The sequence below is a fragment of the Grampus griseus genome, assembly GCF_964374135.1.
Source record: "Grampus griseus genome assembly, chromosome: 1".
Taxonomy (NCBI): Eukaryota; Metazoa; Chordata; class Mammalia; order Artiodactyla; family Delphinidae; genus Grampus; species Grampus griseus.
In genome coordinates, this window is record NC_139017.1 from 70000519 (window position 1) to 70017350 (window position 16832).

Here is a 16832-nt window from a genome sequence, read left to right on the forward strand (position 1 = left end):
TTCCTGTCAGCAGACCTGGAGATCCCAGCTGTGAAGGAGTACAATGCTGGCCAATATTACTATAGAGCTGACAATGGCCACAATCCCATCCAGAACAAGGTGGTGAATATTTCTGTGAGAAGTAAATTTCACTCCCATTCATCTCAGACAGAAATCCCCCAACCAAGAGCCAGGAGTCATGAGGAAATTCCAGGAGATCCTAGTGATCAGTGATGTGGAGAACCACCAACAACTTGAGGATGGGTTACCTTCACAAGTTAAACTGCTGACATCTTTTTTTTTCATAGCAGAAAACACAAAGGTGGTTGGGTTGGCATTAGAAGTAAATAAGATGAGAACGACAAATGATCATGTCTCTAGACAATTACCCAGAACTGATATTTCCCCAAATTTCTAAAGACACTTTGAAAAAACAACCTCTGATTGCTCTAATGGGAATACAGGAATGGAAGGAATACACAATGACCAAGAGCCAGGCCCAATGCTGAGATCCTGGTATGGGAATTCATGAGTCTAATGCAGCATCACAAATCCTCTCTGATAGCCCCTTTTGGGTCTGTTAGTTCCAACATCTTGTCCTGTCCTCACCCTCAGGGGTCCCAGGACCCAGGCTGTCATGGTGGATATGGTAGAGCTTTGCTGTGAGGCTTGGAGCTGCCCCTACATCCCCCACCCCAATCCTGTACCGGTTTTATCATGAGGACATCAACCTGGGTAGCAGCTCAGTGCCCTCTGGAGAAGGAGCATCCTTCAACCTCTCTCTAACTGCAGGGCATTCTGGAAGCTACTCCTGTGAGGCTGACAATGGCCTGGGGGCCCAGTTCTGTGAACTGGTGCCACTCTCCATCTCAGGTGGGTTGATGGTCCCTGGATACAGGAGTAGTATTATAGTCAATGGCTTTTTATTGGTACCATACTTGGGTTTCAGAAAATAGGTGGAGGTCGAGGTGATGTCTGCTCTATGGGGGGAGTTGGAGAAGGTGAGCTCCCTCAATGCCTGACTGCTTTTCTTCTCTCCACACTAACCTGAAAAGTACACACTATGCTTAAATTTACATGAATTTATATTTACTGTTTCTGCATAGTATTGGCAAGGATTCCAAGACCCATTACTGCTATAGATTGGATTTGAAAAAAAAAAGAGAGAAAAATGAAAACCTTCAAAAATCTGATCATTTATTTTCATGCTTCACAATTTTCTAAGGCTCCATGTAGTGGGCAATGTTGCCATATTACTAATTTTACAATTTGTCATTTTTCCCTGTGTGTAGTCACTTGAGACTAAAACCATTAGCACATTCCTCCATGCTTGACTTTTAAATAAAAAGTCCAATTATTAAATGTAATTTAATAATTTTCAATAGACAAAATTAGTTTATATGCAATGGAGTAAAATATAATTAAGAGTTTTATTTAAATAAATGAAAACAACTTAGTATAATATTTTATCTTTTATTTATCTATTTCTTCTCAGTTACCCAACTCATGACAAGAACAGTGACTCCTTTTTGAATTCTTGGATCTATTATATGGATCATAAGGGGCCATCTTCACCTGCGTGTCTGGTGGTTGATGCTGGCTATAGGTTGGGACCTCAACCTGGACAGTCAATTAGAGTGTGTATGTGTGACCCTTCAATGTGGTCTGGACTTCCTCATAACATGGTGGCCTCAGGGTAGTCAGACTTTTTATATGTTGGCTTAAGCTTCAAAAAAAATGTGATAGTAAATCTATAACATCTTATCAACTAATTCAAAAATTACAGTATCACTTCCACCACAGTTTTATTGGGTCTTAGCACCTAACAAACTTGTCCAGATACAAGGGGAGGGAGTATAGACTCCACCTCTAAATTGAGGAACTGTCAAAAATTTTACAGCCATATATATATTTTTTATTGAAGTATAGCTGATTTATGATATTGCATTAGTTTCAGGTATACAGTACAATGATTTGGTTCTGCTTCTGGTTTTTTTTTTTTTGCAGATCATATTCCATTATAAGTTATTACAAGATATTGAATATAATTCCCTGTGCTATACAGTAAACTCTTGTTGCTTATCTATTTTATGTATCATAGTTTGTATATGTTAATCCCATACTTCTAATTTATCCCTCCCTACCTCTCTCTGTATCCTCTTTGGTAACCATAAGTTTGATTTCTATGCCTGTGAGTCTGTTTCTGTTTTGTATATTTATTCATTTGTATTATTTTTTAGATTACTTACATGTAACTGATATCATATAGTATTTGTCTTTCTCTGCCTGACTTGTTTCACTAAGCTAAGTATTCTCTAGATCCATTCATGTTGCTGCAAATGGCAGTATTTTATTCTTTTTAATTTTACAATCATATTTTAAACATTTCCACACACACCAGCATGAATACCAGTCCATGTCTCCCAACCCCACAGGACTGTGCTGAAGCACAAGCCTCCCTGCTGCCCTTTGTGGACTTGGCAAGTGCCCTTTTAAACAAGTGGTTTCAGAAGCCAGGTTTTTGTCCCTGGGCTCCTTTCTTCTCTAATCGTGTCTCAGAATTCTTCGCTGTCTTATTATCTCTTCAGTACCTTGAAAGAGACTTTTAAAAGAATTTCGCCCAGCATTTCTAGTGATCCTCAAAAGAAAGGTTAGTTCCGTTTCTTCTTCCATCATTACTGGAAGTGTAAATGCATCCACCTTTTATAACCAACACTTTCATAAAGGTGTTATGTTTTTAGCCTTTTCAGCATAACTTTATCTCTTTGTAATATACAATTTTTAAGACCCAAAACTTAGAGAATACCTCCAAATGGTATATCATACTGATCCCTACTGATATTCTACTAGCCAAAAAATGTTACCAATGACTAATTATTGGGTCTATTATGTATGGAAAACTTACACATATTATCTGGAATTATTTAAAAAAAAGTATGTTTTAAGTGTGTGATATTGTCCATGGTTAACAATCTTGGGGAAGTAGTTTGCCATGTTCATACAGTCAGTAGAGGGTAGAGCTAAGACCAGAATCCATATTTCCCTGACTGCAGAGGCTTAAACCTGACTTTGTTGCACCTCCTCACTTTATTTTCCTCTTGTAAGTTTCACCAAATTTAGTAAGGCATCATTTATTAATCTGTAAGATACAGCATCTATATTAAACAGTATAAAGTTTCTAACAAAAGTTAAAGATAGAACTATTGTATGATCCACCAATCCCAGTTCTGTGTATTCATCCAAAATAATTGAAATCAGGATCTTGAAGAGATATTAGCACTGCTATGTTCATTAAAGCACTATGCGCAATAACCATGATGTGGAAGAAACCTCACTGTCCATCACTAGATATATGGATAAAGAAAGCATGGTATATATGTTACTGAGTCCAAGTTCCCTCTGCTCGCTGCATGACAGGCCAATAAATCAGGAGACAAGGTGTTGAGGCAAAGAATAATGACTTTATTTGGAAACCTGGCAGACAGAGAAAATGGCAGACTAATGTCTAAAAAAAAAACATCTTATCGGGGTCTGGATGTCAGTTTCTTTTATAGAACAGAGGGTGGGAGGAGGTGAGGAAGTAAAATAAAAAGGCCATAAGTCTTGCAAATATCTCCTGGAATGGCCAGCCTCGGAGAGGGGACATGCTAATTTCTTCTCTCTTGCAGCTGTTCCCAGGCGGACAGGGTCAGTTTGCTTCCCTAAACAAAGGCACTTTGGTTTAACATTCAGGCAGAGGGGCAGGGTTCCCAAAGGCAGGCCATTATGTATACACAGTGTCCTTTTAGTGAACAAAAGCAACAGGAAGCAAAGGTTAAAGTAAAGAAACAGATCCAACATGGAGACAGGATTGGCTCTTCCCTGTTATATGTACATACAATGAAAAACTACTCAGCCTTAAAAAAGGAAGGAAATTCTTCAACTTGTGACAACATGGGTGAAACATGAGGACAATTATGTTGTGACATAGGCCAGTCACAGAAAAACAAACATTGCATTATTCCACTTACATGAGCTATCTAAAATAATCAAATTCATAGTATCAGAGTGGAACTGTGGTTGCCAGGAGGAGGAACTGAGGGGTTACTAGTCAACTGGCATGAAGTTTCAGTTACGCAAGATTAAGTTAAGCTTTAGAGCGCTGCTGTACAACATTGTATCTATAATCAACGATAATGTATTGTATAATGAAAAATTTGTTAAGATAGATATCATGTTAACTGTTCTTTCTACAACAAAAAAAGAGAGGAAGGGAGGAAGGAGTGTAGGAGGAAATAAGGGATGGGAGGAAGGAAGAAAAGAAAGAAAACGTGATGGAGAATACACCAGACTCTTTTCAGCCCTGTGATACTACAGTCTAAGGAGAGAAAGGAACATCATAACCACGTAAATGCATACAGAAAAACAAAATTTGGTAACTGTCATGGGGGGGAACAAAAGAATGCCATCTGGTTAAAGGAGAGGACTTCTTTCCATTATAGCCTCAGGATAGCCTCCACAAAGAAGGGAAACTTGATCAGAGGTTTCTGTTTCTAATACAAAGATGTCTTTGAATGGTCATAACTTTCTATCCTGGTAGTTAGATTGCTGAGAATGGTCTGTCTCTACGTCTCGAGCATGCATTCCCAACAGAGGTGATACCACCCTACAAGCAGCAAAAATTGATCCTTGTGGAGGTGAAAAAAAAGTCTTACTTTTTATGTATATATATACATACAGCGTATCTGTGCTATTAATGTTTCATAGAGGAGGGGGGTGGATAGAAAAAAAAATCTGAAAAGGCCCCTTAGGGAAGTGCTAATGAAATAAATGTCAAGAAACCCTGGTCCAGAGTTTTTCATAGTTTCTCAAAAAATACTTATTTAATGCCTCCCTGCAAGAGAAAATTGGTAGAGGTACAAGGGATACAACAATGGGTAAGCTAAACATGGGCCCTTGAATGATAGCTGAGGAGAAGACCTAAAAACAAACAAGAAAATAGAGGAAATAATTACAAATAATGATAAAATGCTATGAAAAACAAGCATACAGGGGCTTGAAACAGAAAATAATCAGGTGAGACCTCTTTGATTGCAAGGCCAGGGAAGGCCTCTCTGATAAAGGCTCTGGCTTTAAAAACAGAGGTTCTGTAACGTGGGTCCTAACAGTTGTTCTTTCTTTCATAATGCAAGTGCCCGACTTAAACTTTGATTGCTGAGGCATCCACTTCAAAGAGCTACTTTGAATAAACACATTGCCAGCCACTAGATAAAAGGCAGCACCAAAGCCCACCCCACTGCCCTCCTTTGCCCCCCAGGCTCCTTTGTTTTAGAGATATTGGTTGATTTTGATAACTGACCATTTGGGCCTCTTGTTTTTTTCTCTTCCTGTGCTTTAACTTCTGGCTTTTATATTTTAAATTCACCAATAAAGAGTGAGCCCTCAAAACACTAAGCCCCACCCTCCACCCCAATAAAAGCTTTCCAGGACCTATGAGTAATAAACTTTTTTTCCCAAAGTTTCTTCGTGGTTATTGCTGAGGGTGTCTTGCAATCATAATAAGAATCACAAGGGCCTGTCCAGGCACAGCACTGGTTATAGGCTGAGATGGGGCACAAAACAGTTTCCTACCTAAGGCTTGTTCTTTTATCTCCTAATTTGCACCTGGGAGGAATTTAGGGGCAGCTCCTTTTGTAGTTGGTGAATTTAAAAAAAATTTTCCTCCTCAACAACTTTGTGCCAGTTTATGTAAAGTTAAAAGGCTTTCGTGTCTGCTTTGACCCTTTGACTTTTTGTGACTTACACCATAAAACATAGCAGGACACCACAGTCACCAGGTATGTCTATATTAGGAGCCTTATGCAGAACCAGATGTTGTATGAATTCAAGGTAATGGAAGGGTTTTTCCATTTGAAAAATGAAAAAAAGTTATTTGAATACTAGCAAATCTATAGTGTGGCATTTCAGAGAACCCAGCACAGCCTTGGAGACATTTCTCCACAGAGAGTTGAGCTGCTAGAAGATAACTGTCAACGTCTAAAACTGCACAGCTGCCGGGGTTGAAATACAAACAACATTTAGGAAGGTAGTTGTGTTAATTTTTCAGAACCCAAAGCAAGATATAATTCTTTTACTTCCCCTTTTCTAACTCTTGCAGATCTCATCTGAGTACCTCCCTTCTGTCCTCTTTCGTGGATGAGAAAGAAGCCTGGCTTATGGTGAGACAGACTTTCCCTGCCCTCAACCAGGCCACATCCCCATGTTTCTGTGGCTGCTACTGCTGATCCTGGGTGAGTAGATGGGTTGGACTGGGACAGGGGCCTCAGCTCCTAATGTCATCCAGGGAAGACCAAGGAGCTTCTGTCTCTGCTTCCACTTGGGGTTCAGAGACAGAGAGCAAGTGTCAAATGAAAGAAAAATGCACAACATAAAAGCTGAGAATTAAGTTTTATTAAGAAACTTACTGAGGACTATCGCCCAGAAGACAGCCTCTCAGATAGCTCTGAGGAACTGCTCTGAAGAGGTAAGGGAGGAGCCAGGATATATACAAACTTTTTGCTGGAAAAACATGTAGTCAAGCATCAAAAGATTAGTGCTAATCACAAAGAAGAGAAATCTCAACTTAATGATTTTAGTGCTTTTCTCTGTATGGGAAGATGTAAGAATCTGGGGTCATTTAAAAATTTCCCTTAGGGGCTTCCCTGGTGGCGCAGTGGTTGAGAGTCTGCCTGCCGATGCAGGGGACACGGGTTCGTGCCCCGGTCCGGGAAGATCCCACATGCCGTGGAGTGGCTGGGCCCGTGAGCCATGGCCGCTGAGCCTGCGCGTCTGGAGCCTGTGCTCCGCAACGGGAGAGGCCACAACAGTGAGAGGCCTGCATACCACAAAAAATAAAAATTTCCCTTAGATATACATCTTAACTATTTAAGGACCAGTATACCCAAAACACAGAATGTTTCTTGTTTTTCTCTATCCTGAATTCCCCTTGGAGCTCACTGTTTGTGGGCAACTGCAGTGGCTAATGGCTTGATCCTTATAGAACTGGAATGGCAGGCAACATTTTTTTCTTTACAGTGCCCTTTGTTGGTCATAAATTCGACCAAGGTTTGGGAGGCATTTCATGACCTATTTGTCCCGTGGCGCTAAGAACACTAATTCCTAAGTAAGGCGAAGATCTCAGTGATAGGCCATTCATGTGCTATATCTGGATTAGGCCCTGTTAATAACCTAAAATTCTCTGGATCATCTGTCTTACTAGTCTATTATGATCCAGGAAATGTTTTTCCCTTGTTACTTCTTCCCATATCTAGAGTTGCACTATTACAATTATTCTGTATAGAGTTATATATGTGATCATTGCCTCAAGACTTTTAGCCATCATTAATTTTGTTGGAGGCCTGGTTACACATCAGGTAATTTAAGAAACAACAATATTACAAAATAGACAGAATATAAGTAATATAGCTCAGAGTGGAGCAGAGAGAGACAAAAAGCATAGTTTGAAAACAACAAAGAGAGAACAGATTAAAATAATGATGAGTATAACTAGTTGTAATCTGGATTGCAATAAGCTATAAAGTCCAGAGGGGAGCCAGCTGGAAAAGCCAAATTCTGGAGGGATCAGGTAGAGAGAAAAAGCTAAATATTTCATCTTTGGTTACAAAGGTATACTTTATCATTTTTTTGTAGGTCATAGTGTAAGAGGAAAGGTTTTCTGGAAAATAAATATTAAAAGTCAATAATATTTCAGAAAAAAGTTATAAAATACAAATTGTGTTTATTAGTTCATTCAGTCCCGTGAAATTGATTCCTGCTGATCTGGATGAAGTCATCAGGTTTTCCATTAGAGTTTTGTAATTTCTTACCCAGTTCAGTGGTATGATCTACAAGTCATCAGAAACCTTATTTGTCAAAAAGTCCTTTCTGTGAATCTTGAAGATCTTGATTTTGTAAAAGCATAAAACAATGACTGTCTATAAAAGACAAAAGATTTTAAATGGCATGGTTAAATATCTGATTACAACATAACTGACAAAGAATATACAACATTCTGTGACATAAAACATTTTAAGATAATAATTAGAATTATGACTAATAACACTATACCAGGACATATCGGATTTTTAGGAATTTCATATAATTTTTAGAAGCTCTATATTAATGACATATACCCATATAATATAGCCTAAGAAAGTTTATCACAACTTATTTGACAATATTTCCCATGTAATTGAATATACTCAACAACCCTAATTAGTTTAATATCTCTCTTTGGGATGTTTCAGTGGCCCTTTGAAGCATCACAAAGTCAGCTAGAAGTCAAGAGAATTCATTTGGAATTTGACTTGGGAAGTTTGTCAAAGATATCAAAAGGTTTTTAAAACACTTGGTCAAATAGGATCATAGGTCAGTGTGAAACAATACTTATTCACTCACCCAACGTGACATTAAAGATTTTAAAGGCAAATACAGGAAGCTACAACAAATTATTTAAAAGGTAAAGAAACGTTACAATCTGTTATCAAAAGCAGATCAATATTCCAAGAAAACTTTGTTCTCTAAACTTGGAGAGAAAACCAAATTCTAGTTTTGTACCAGCTTACTTTTAATATTTAAACTTATTTACTCAATTAAATTTTATTTTAATTCTAGCCAGTCCTGACCATGCACAAAACTCTTTTCTCAGGGTTCCTTTCCCACAAACTTTCTATAACTGTCTTTTTTACTTTCAGATTTAGTCCAGTGCTTTTTCTTCCTTTTTTTCTCTCCGGAACAAAATGACTCTCTTTTCCCATAACAAAATGTTCATTCTTTATGTCCTTTTCCTTTCATGCAAAGTTGTTACCCTTATTAGTTTTAGTAGTTTTAATTATGTATATTAATTAGAATTCTTAATGTTTAAGTACTGTAATTTCTAGTAAAAGCTAAGAAGTAAGCAACGATGCACTGTCTTTTACATTAGCATTCTGTAGATCGGCAAACTTACAAATATTATTTATGATTTCTAAAAATATGTGCTTTTTTATAGACTATTTTTAGTGTGGCACCAAACATTTTCATTAATAGTCCGAAATATCTTTAGTTTCTCTGCAAAATGAAGCCTATATTCAGTAATTAATATTTCAGTATCTTATTTTATTTGGAAATGGTCTAGATATTTAATAAATTTCCATCATTTAAATTCACTTACCAAAATTCTAAAGTTTCAAGTTACCAAAAATCTAGAGAAACTATTTTTAAGTAGATATACCATAAAACATAATTATTCTTCAAGGGTTCGCCTAAAAGCTCTTACCCCATTTATATCTATTTAATTCATTTGTTCTCAACAATTATGTTTAGATTATCCATGAAAACTTTGAGACATGACACCAAGTCAGCCACCATCCCAAGCTATTTTTCTCACTGATAAATTTTATAATAGAGATAATATGACCTTATTTGACTTTTAGTAAAGCTAAGTGTAATAAAAAGTAAGATATATCTGTATTAATTAAACCAACAAACTTGAACTTTAATACTGAATATTAATTTAATATTGAATATTTCCCAGATCATGTGAACTTGAAATTCATTTGGGTTAGTTTCTACTACATTTAAAAATATTTAATTTGTAAATGCTACTTTTAAGTCAATTAGATACAGCTCTTCTATAAATTTAATTTTGATAATACTATCTGAAGGTAAAGATGTATCATATGTATAATGTACACACAGATGTATAAACAGACATAACTAGAGATCTCATAACTTCATTTTAAATCTGAGTCATGAATCAGGTATTACAATATAAACTTACTAATTTATAAATGACAGTTGGTGTAAGTTAAATTTATTTGCTCAGATAATTAAGGCTTATTACTATTTGCAGAAAAGACTTTGAGATTTGTATCTGTCCTTGATAAATCCTTAAGGAGGCCGTTAATTCGATTTTGGGTGAGGGAGCCTTTCAAGCAGTTTGAATTTGTTTGCTTTTGTTTTGTTTAGTTTTTTTTTTTTTTTTTTTTACATCTTTATTGGAGTATAATTGCTTTACAATGGTGTGTTAGTTTCTGCTTTATAACAAAGTGAATCAGTTATACATATACATATGTTCCCATATCTCTTCCCTCTTGCGTCTACCTCCCTCCCACCCTCCCTATCCCACCCCTCTAGGTGGTCACAAAGCACCAAGCTGATCTCCCTCTGCTATGCGGCTGCTTCCCACTAGCTATCTATTTTACGTTTGCTAGTGTATATATGTCCATGCCACTCTCTCACTTTGTCACAGCTTACCCTTCCCCCTCCCCATATACTCAAGTCCAATCTCTAGTAGGTCTGTGTCTTTATTCCTGTCTTACTCCTAGGTTCTTCATGACATTTTTTCCCTCAAATTCCATATATATGTGTTAGCATACAGTATTGTCTTTCTCTCTCTGACTTACTTCACTCTGTATGACAGACTCTAGGTCCATCCACCTCATTACAAATAGCTCAATTTCGTTTCTTTTTATGGCTGAGTAATATTCCATTGTATATATGTGCCACGTCTTCTTTATCCATTCATCCGATGATGGACATTTAGGTTGTTTCCATCTCCAGGCTATTGAAAATAGAGCTGCAATGAACATTTTGGTACATGACTCTTTCTGAATTATGGTTTTCTCAGTGTATATGCCCAGTAGTGGGATTGCTGGGTCATATGGTAGTTCTATTTGTATTTTTTTAAGGAACCTCCCTACTGTACTCCATAGTGGCTGTACCAATTCATATTCCCACCAGCAGTGCAAGAGTGTTCCCTTTTCCCCACACCCTCTCCAGCATTTATTGTTTCTAGATTTTTTGATGATGGCCATTCTGACTGGTGTGAGATGATATCTCATTGCAGTTTTGATTTGCATTTCTCTAATGATTAATGATGTTGAGCATTCTTTCATGTGTTTGTTGGCAATCTGTATATCTTTTTTGGAGAAATGTCTATTTAGGTCTTCTGCCCATTTTTGGATTGGGTTGTTTGTTTCTTTGTTATTGAGCTACATGACCTGCTTATAAATTTTGGAGATTAATCCATTGTCAGTTGCTTCATTTGCAAATATTTTCTCCCATTCTGAGGGGTGTCTTTTGGTCTTGTTTGTGGTTTCCTTTGCTGTGCAAAAGTTTTGAAGTTTCATTAGGTCCCATTTGTTTATTTTTGTTTTTATTTCCATTTCTTTAGGAGGTGGGTCAAAAAGCATCTTGTTGTGATTTATGTCATAGAGTGTTCTGCCTATGTTTTCCTCTAAGAGTTTGATAGTTTCTGGCCTTACATTTAGGTCTTTAATCCATTTTGAGCTTATTTTTGTGTACGGTGTTAGGGAGTTATCTAATCTCATATTTTTACATGTACCTGTCCAGTTTTCCCAGCACCACTTATTGAAGAGGCTGTCCTTTCTCCACTGTAATTCCTGCCACCTTTATCAAAGATAAAGTGACCATATGTGCATGGGTTTATCTCTGGGCTTTCTATCCTGTTCCATTGATCTATCTTTCTGGTTTTTTGCCAGTACCATACTGTCTTGATTACTGTGGCTTTGTAGTATAGTCTGAAGTTAGGAAGCCTGATTCCTCCAGCTCCGTTTTTCGTTCTCAAGATTGCTTTGGCTATTCAGGGTCTTTTGTGTTTCCATACAAATTGTGACATTTTTTGTTCTAGTTCTGTGAAAAATGCCAGTGGTAGTTTGATAGGTATTGCATTGAATCTGTAGATTGCTTTGGGTAGTAGAGTCATTTTCACAATGTTGATTTTTCCAATCCAAGAACATGGTACATCTCTCCATCTCTTTGTATCATCTTTAATTTCTTTCATCAGTGTCTTATAATTTTCTGCATACAGGTCTTTTGTCTCCTTAGGTAGGTTTATTCCTAGATATTTTATTCTTTTCATTGCAATGGTAAATGGGAGTGTTTTCTTGATTTCACTTGCAGATTTTTCATCATTAGTGTATAGGAATGCAAGATATTTCTGTGCATTAATTTTGTATCCTGCTACTTTACCAAATTCATTGATTAGCTGTAGCAGTTTTCTGGTAGAATCCTTAGGATTCTCTATGTATAGTATCATGTCATCTGCAAACAGTGACAGTTTTACTTCTTTTCCGATTTGGATTCCTTTTATTTTGTTTTCTTCTCTGATTGCTGTGGCTAAAACTTCCAAAACTATGTTGAATAAGAGTGGTAAGAGTGGGCAACCTTGTCTTGTTCCTGATCTTAGTGGAAATGCTTTCAGTTTTTCACCATTGAGGATGATGTTGGCTGTGTGTATGTCATATATGGCCTTTATTATGTTGAGGAAAGTTCTCTCTATGCGTACTTTCTGCAGGGTTTTTATCATAAATGGGTGTTGAATTTTGTCAAAAGCTTTCTAGCATCTATTGAGATGATCATATGGTTTTTCTCCTTCAATTAGCTAATATGGTATATCACGTTGATTGATTTGCGTATATTGAAGAATCCTTGCATTCCTGGAATAAACCCCACTTGATCATGGTGTATGATCCTTTTAATGTGCTGTTGGATTCTGTTTGCTAGTATTTTGTTGAGGATTTTTGCATCTATGTTTATCAGTGCTATTGGCCTGTAGTTTCCTTTCTTTGTGACATCCTTGTCTGGTTTTGGTATCAGGGTGATGGTGGTCTCGTAGAATGAGTTTGGGAGTGTTCCTCCCCCTGCTATTTTTTGTAGGAGTTTGAGAAGGATAGGTGTTAGCTCTTCTCTAAATTTTTGATAGAATTCGCCTGTGAAGCCATCTGGTCCTGGGCTTTTGTTTGTTGGAAGATTTTTTTTTTTTTTCGGTATGTGGGCCTCACTGTTGTGGCCTCTCCCACTGTGGAACACAGGCTCCGGATGCACAGGCTCAGTGGCCATGGCTCATAGGCCCAGCTGCTCCACGGCATGTGGGATCCTCCCAGACTGGGGCACGAACCCCATCCCCTGCATCAGCAGGTGGACTCCCAACCACTGCGCCACCAGGGAAACCCTGTTGGAAGATTTTTAATCACACTTTCAATTTCAGTGCTTGTGATTGGTCTGTTCATATTTTCTATTTCCTCCTGATTCAGTCTTGGCAGATTGTGCATTTCTAAGAATTTGTCCATTTCTATCAGGTTGTCCATTTTATTGGCATAGAGTTGCTTGTAGTAATCTCTCATGATCTTTTGTATTTCTGCAGTGTCAGTTGTTACTTCTCCTTTTTCATTTCTAATTCTATTGATTTGAGTCTTCTCCCTTTTTTTCTTGATGAGTCTGGCTAATGGTTTATCAATTTTGTTTATCTTCTCAAAGAACCAGCTTTTAGTTTTATTGTTCTTTGTTATCATTTCCTTCATTTCTTTTTCATTTATTTCTGATCTGATTTTTATGATTTCTTTCCTTCTGCTAACTTTGGGGGTTTTTTTGTCCTTCTTTCTCTAATTGCTTTAGGTGCAAGGTTAGGTTGTTTATTCGAGATGTTTCCTGTTTCTTAAGGTAGGATTGTATTGCTATAAAATTCCCTCTTAGAACTGCTTTTGCTGCATCTCATAGGTTTTTGGTTGTCGTGTCTCCATTGTCATTTGTTTCTAGGTAGTTTTTTATTTCCTCTTTGATTTCTTCAGTGATCACTTCGTTATTAAGTAGTGTATTGTTTAGCCTCCATGTGTTTGTATTTTTTACAGATCTTTTCCTGTAATTGATATCTAGTCTCATAGTGTTGTGGTCGGAAAAGACACTTGATACAATTTCAATTTTCTTAAATTTACCAAGGCTTGATTTGTGACCCAAGATATGAGTCCTGGAGAATGCTCCATGAGCACTTGAGAAAAATGTGTATTCTGTTGTTTTTGGATGGAATGTCCTATAAATATCAGTTAAGTCCATCTTGGATAATGTATAATTTAAAGCTTGTGTTTCCTTATTTATTTTCATTTTGGATGATCTGTTCATTGGTGAAAGTGGGGTGTTAAAGTTCCCTACTATGAATGTGTTACTGTTGATTTCCCCTTTTATGGCTGTTAGTATTTGCCTTATGTATTGAGGTGCTCCTATGTTGGGTGCATAAATATTTACAATTGTTATATCTTCTTCTTGGATTGATCCCTTGATCATTATGTAGTGTCCTTCTTTGTCTCTTCTAATAGTCTTTATTTTAAAGTCTATTTTGTCTGATATGAGAATTGCTACTCCAGCTTTCTTTTGGTTTCCATTTGTATGAAATATATTTTTCCATCCCCTTACTTTCAGTCTGTATGTGTCTCTAGGTCTGAAGTGGGTCTCTTGTAGACAGCATATATATGGGTCTTGTTTTTGTATCCATTCAGCCAATCTGTGTCTTTTAGTGGGAGCATTTAGTCCATTTACATTTAAGGTAATTATCAATATGTATGTCCCTATTCCCATTTTCTTAATTGTTTTGGGTTTGTTATTGTAGGTCTTTCCTTCTCTTGTGTTTCTTGCCTAGAAAAGTTCCTTTCTCATTTGTTCCAAAGCTGGTTTGGTGGTGCTGAACTCTCTCAGCTTTTGCTTGTCTGTAAAGGTTTTTATTTCTCCATCAAATCTGAATGAGATCTTTGCTTGGTAGAGTAATCTTGGTTGCAGGTTTTTCTCCTTCATCACTTTAAATATGTCCTGCCAGTCCCTTCTGACTTGCAGAGTTTCTGTTGAAAGATCAGCTGTTAACCTTATGGGGATTCCCTTGTGTGTTATTTGTTGCTTTTCCCTTGCTACTTTTAATATGTTTTCTTTGTATTTAATTTTTGACAGTTTGATTAATATGTGTCTTGGCGTATTTCTCCTTGGATTTATCCTGTATGGGACTCTCTGTGCTTCCTGGATTTGGTTAACTATTTCCTTTTCCATATTAGGGAATTTTCAACTATAATCTCTTCAAATATTTTCTCAGTCCCTTTCTTTTTCTCTTCTTCTTCTGGAACCCCTATAATTCGAATGTTGGTGTGTTTAATGTTGTCCCAGAGGTCTCTGAGACTTTCCTCAGTTCTTTTCATTCTTTTTTCTTTATTCTGCTCTGCAGTAGTTATTCCCACTATTTTATCTTCCAGATCACTTATCCATTCTTCTGCCTCAGTTATTCTGCTATTGATCCCATCTAGAGTATTTTTCATTTCATTTATTGTGTTGTTCATCATTGTTTGTTTCATCTTTAGTTCTTCTAGGTCCTTGTTAAATGTTTCTTGCATTTTGTCCATTCTATTTCCAAGATTTTGGATCATCTTTACTAACATTATTCTGAATTCTTTTTCAGGTAGACTGCCTATTTCCTCTTCATTTGTTAGGTCTGGTGGGTTTTTGTCTTGCTCCTTCATCTGCTGTGTGTTTTTCTGTCTTCTCATTTTGCTTATCTTACTGTGTTTGGGGTCTCCTTTTTGTAGACCACAGGTTCGTAGTTCCCATTTTTTTTGGTGTCTGTCCCCAGTGGCTAAGGTTGCTTCAGTGGGTTGTGTAAGCTTCCTCGTGGAGGGGACTAGTGCCTGTGTTCTGGTGGATGAGGTTGGATCTTGTCTTTCTGGTGGGCAGGTCCACGTCTGGTGGTGTGTTTTGGGGTGTCTGTGGCCTTATTATGATTTTAGGCAGTCTCTCTGCTAATGGGTGAGGTTGTGTTCGTGTTTTGTTAGTTGTTTGGCATAGGGTGTCCAGCATTGTAGCTTGCTGGTTGTTGAGTGAAGCTGGGTGCTGGTGTTGAGATGGAGATCTCTGGGAGATTTTTGCTGTTTGATATTTTGTGGAGCTTGGAGGTCTCTTGTGGACTAGTGTCCTGAAGTTGGCTCTCCCACCTCTGAGGCACAGCACTGACTCCTGGCTGCAGCACCAAGAGCCTTTCATCCACACAGCTCAGAATAAAAAGGAGAAAAAGTAGAAAGAAAGGAAGAAAGAAAAGAAAGAAAGAAAGAAAGGAAGGAAGGAAGGAAGGAAGGAAGAAAGAAAGAAAAAAGAAAGAAAGGAGGAAGGGAGGGAAGGAGGAAAGAAGGAAGATAAAATAAAATAAAGTAAGATAAAATAAAGTTATTAAAATAAAAAATAATTATTAAGAAAAATTTTTTTCTTTTTTAAAAACAAGAAGAAGAAAAAAAAAAAACGGACGGATAGAACCTTAGGACAAATGGTGGAAGCAAAGCTATACAGAGAAAATCTCACACAGAAGCATACACATACACACTCACAAAAAGAGGAAAAGGGGAAAAAATAATAAATTTTGCTCTCAAAGTCCACCTCCTCAATTTGAGATGATTTGTTGTCTATTCATGTGTTGCACAGATGCAGGGTACATCAAGTTGATTGTGGAGCTTTAATCCGCTGCTTCTGAGGCTGCTGGGAGAGATTTCCCTTTCTCTTCTTTGTTCTCACAGCTCCCAGGGGCTCAGCTTTGGATTGGGCCCCGCCTCTGTGTGTAGGTCGCTGGAGGGCGTCTGTTTTTCCGCTCAGACAGGACGGGGTTAAAGGAGCCACTGATTGGGGGGCTCTGGCTCACTCAGGCCGGGGGAAGGGAGGGGCACGGAGTGCGGGGCGAGCCTGCGGCGTCAGAGGCCAGCATGACGTTGCACCAGCCTGAGGCGCGCCGTGCGTTCTCCTGGGGAAGTTGTCCCTGGATCACGGGACCCTGGCAGTGGCGAGCTGCACAGGCTCCCCAGAAGGGGGGTGTGGATAGTAACCTGTGCTCGCACACAGGCTTCTTGGTGGCGGCAGCAGCAGCGTTAGCGTCTCATGCCCGTCTCTGGGTTCCGCGCTTTTAGCCAAGGCCCGGGCCAGTCTCTGGAGCTCCTTTAAGCAGCGCTCTTAATCCCCTCTCCTCACGCACCATGAAACAAAGAGGGAAGGAAACGTTTCTTGTCTCTTCGGCAGGTCCAGACTTTTCCCCAGACTCCCTC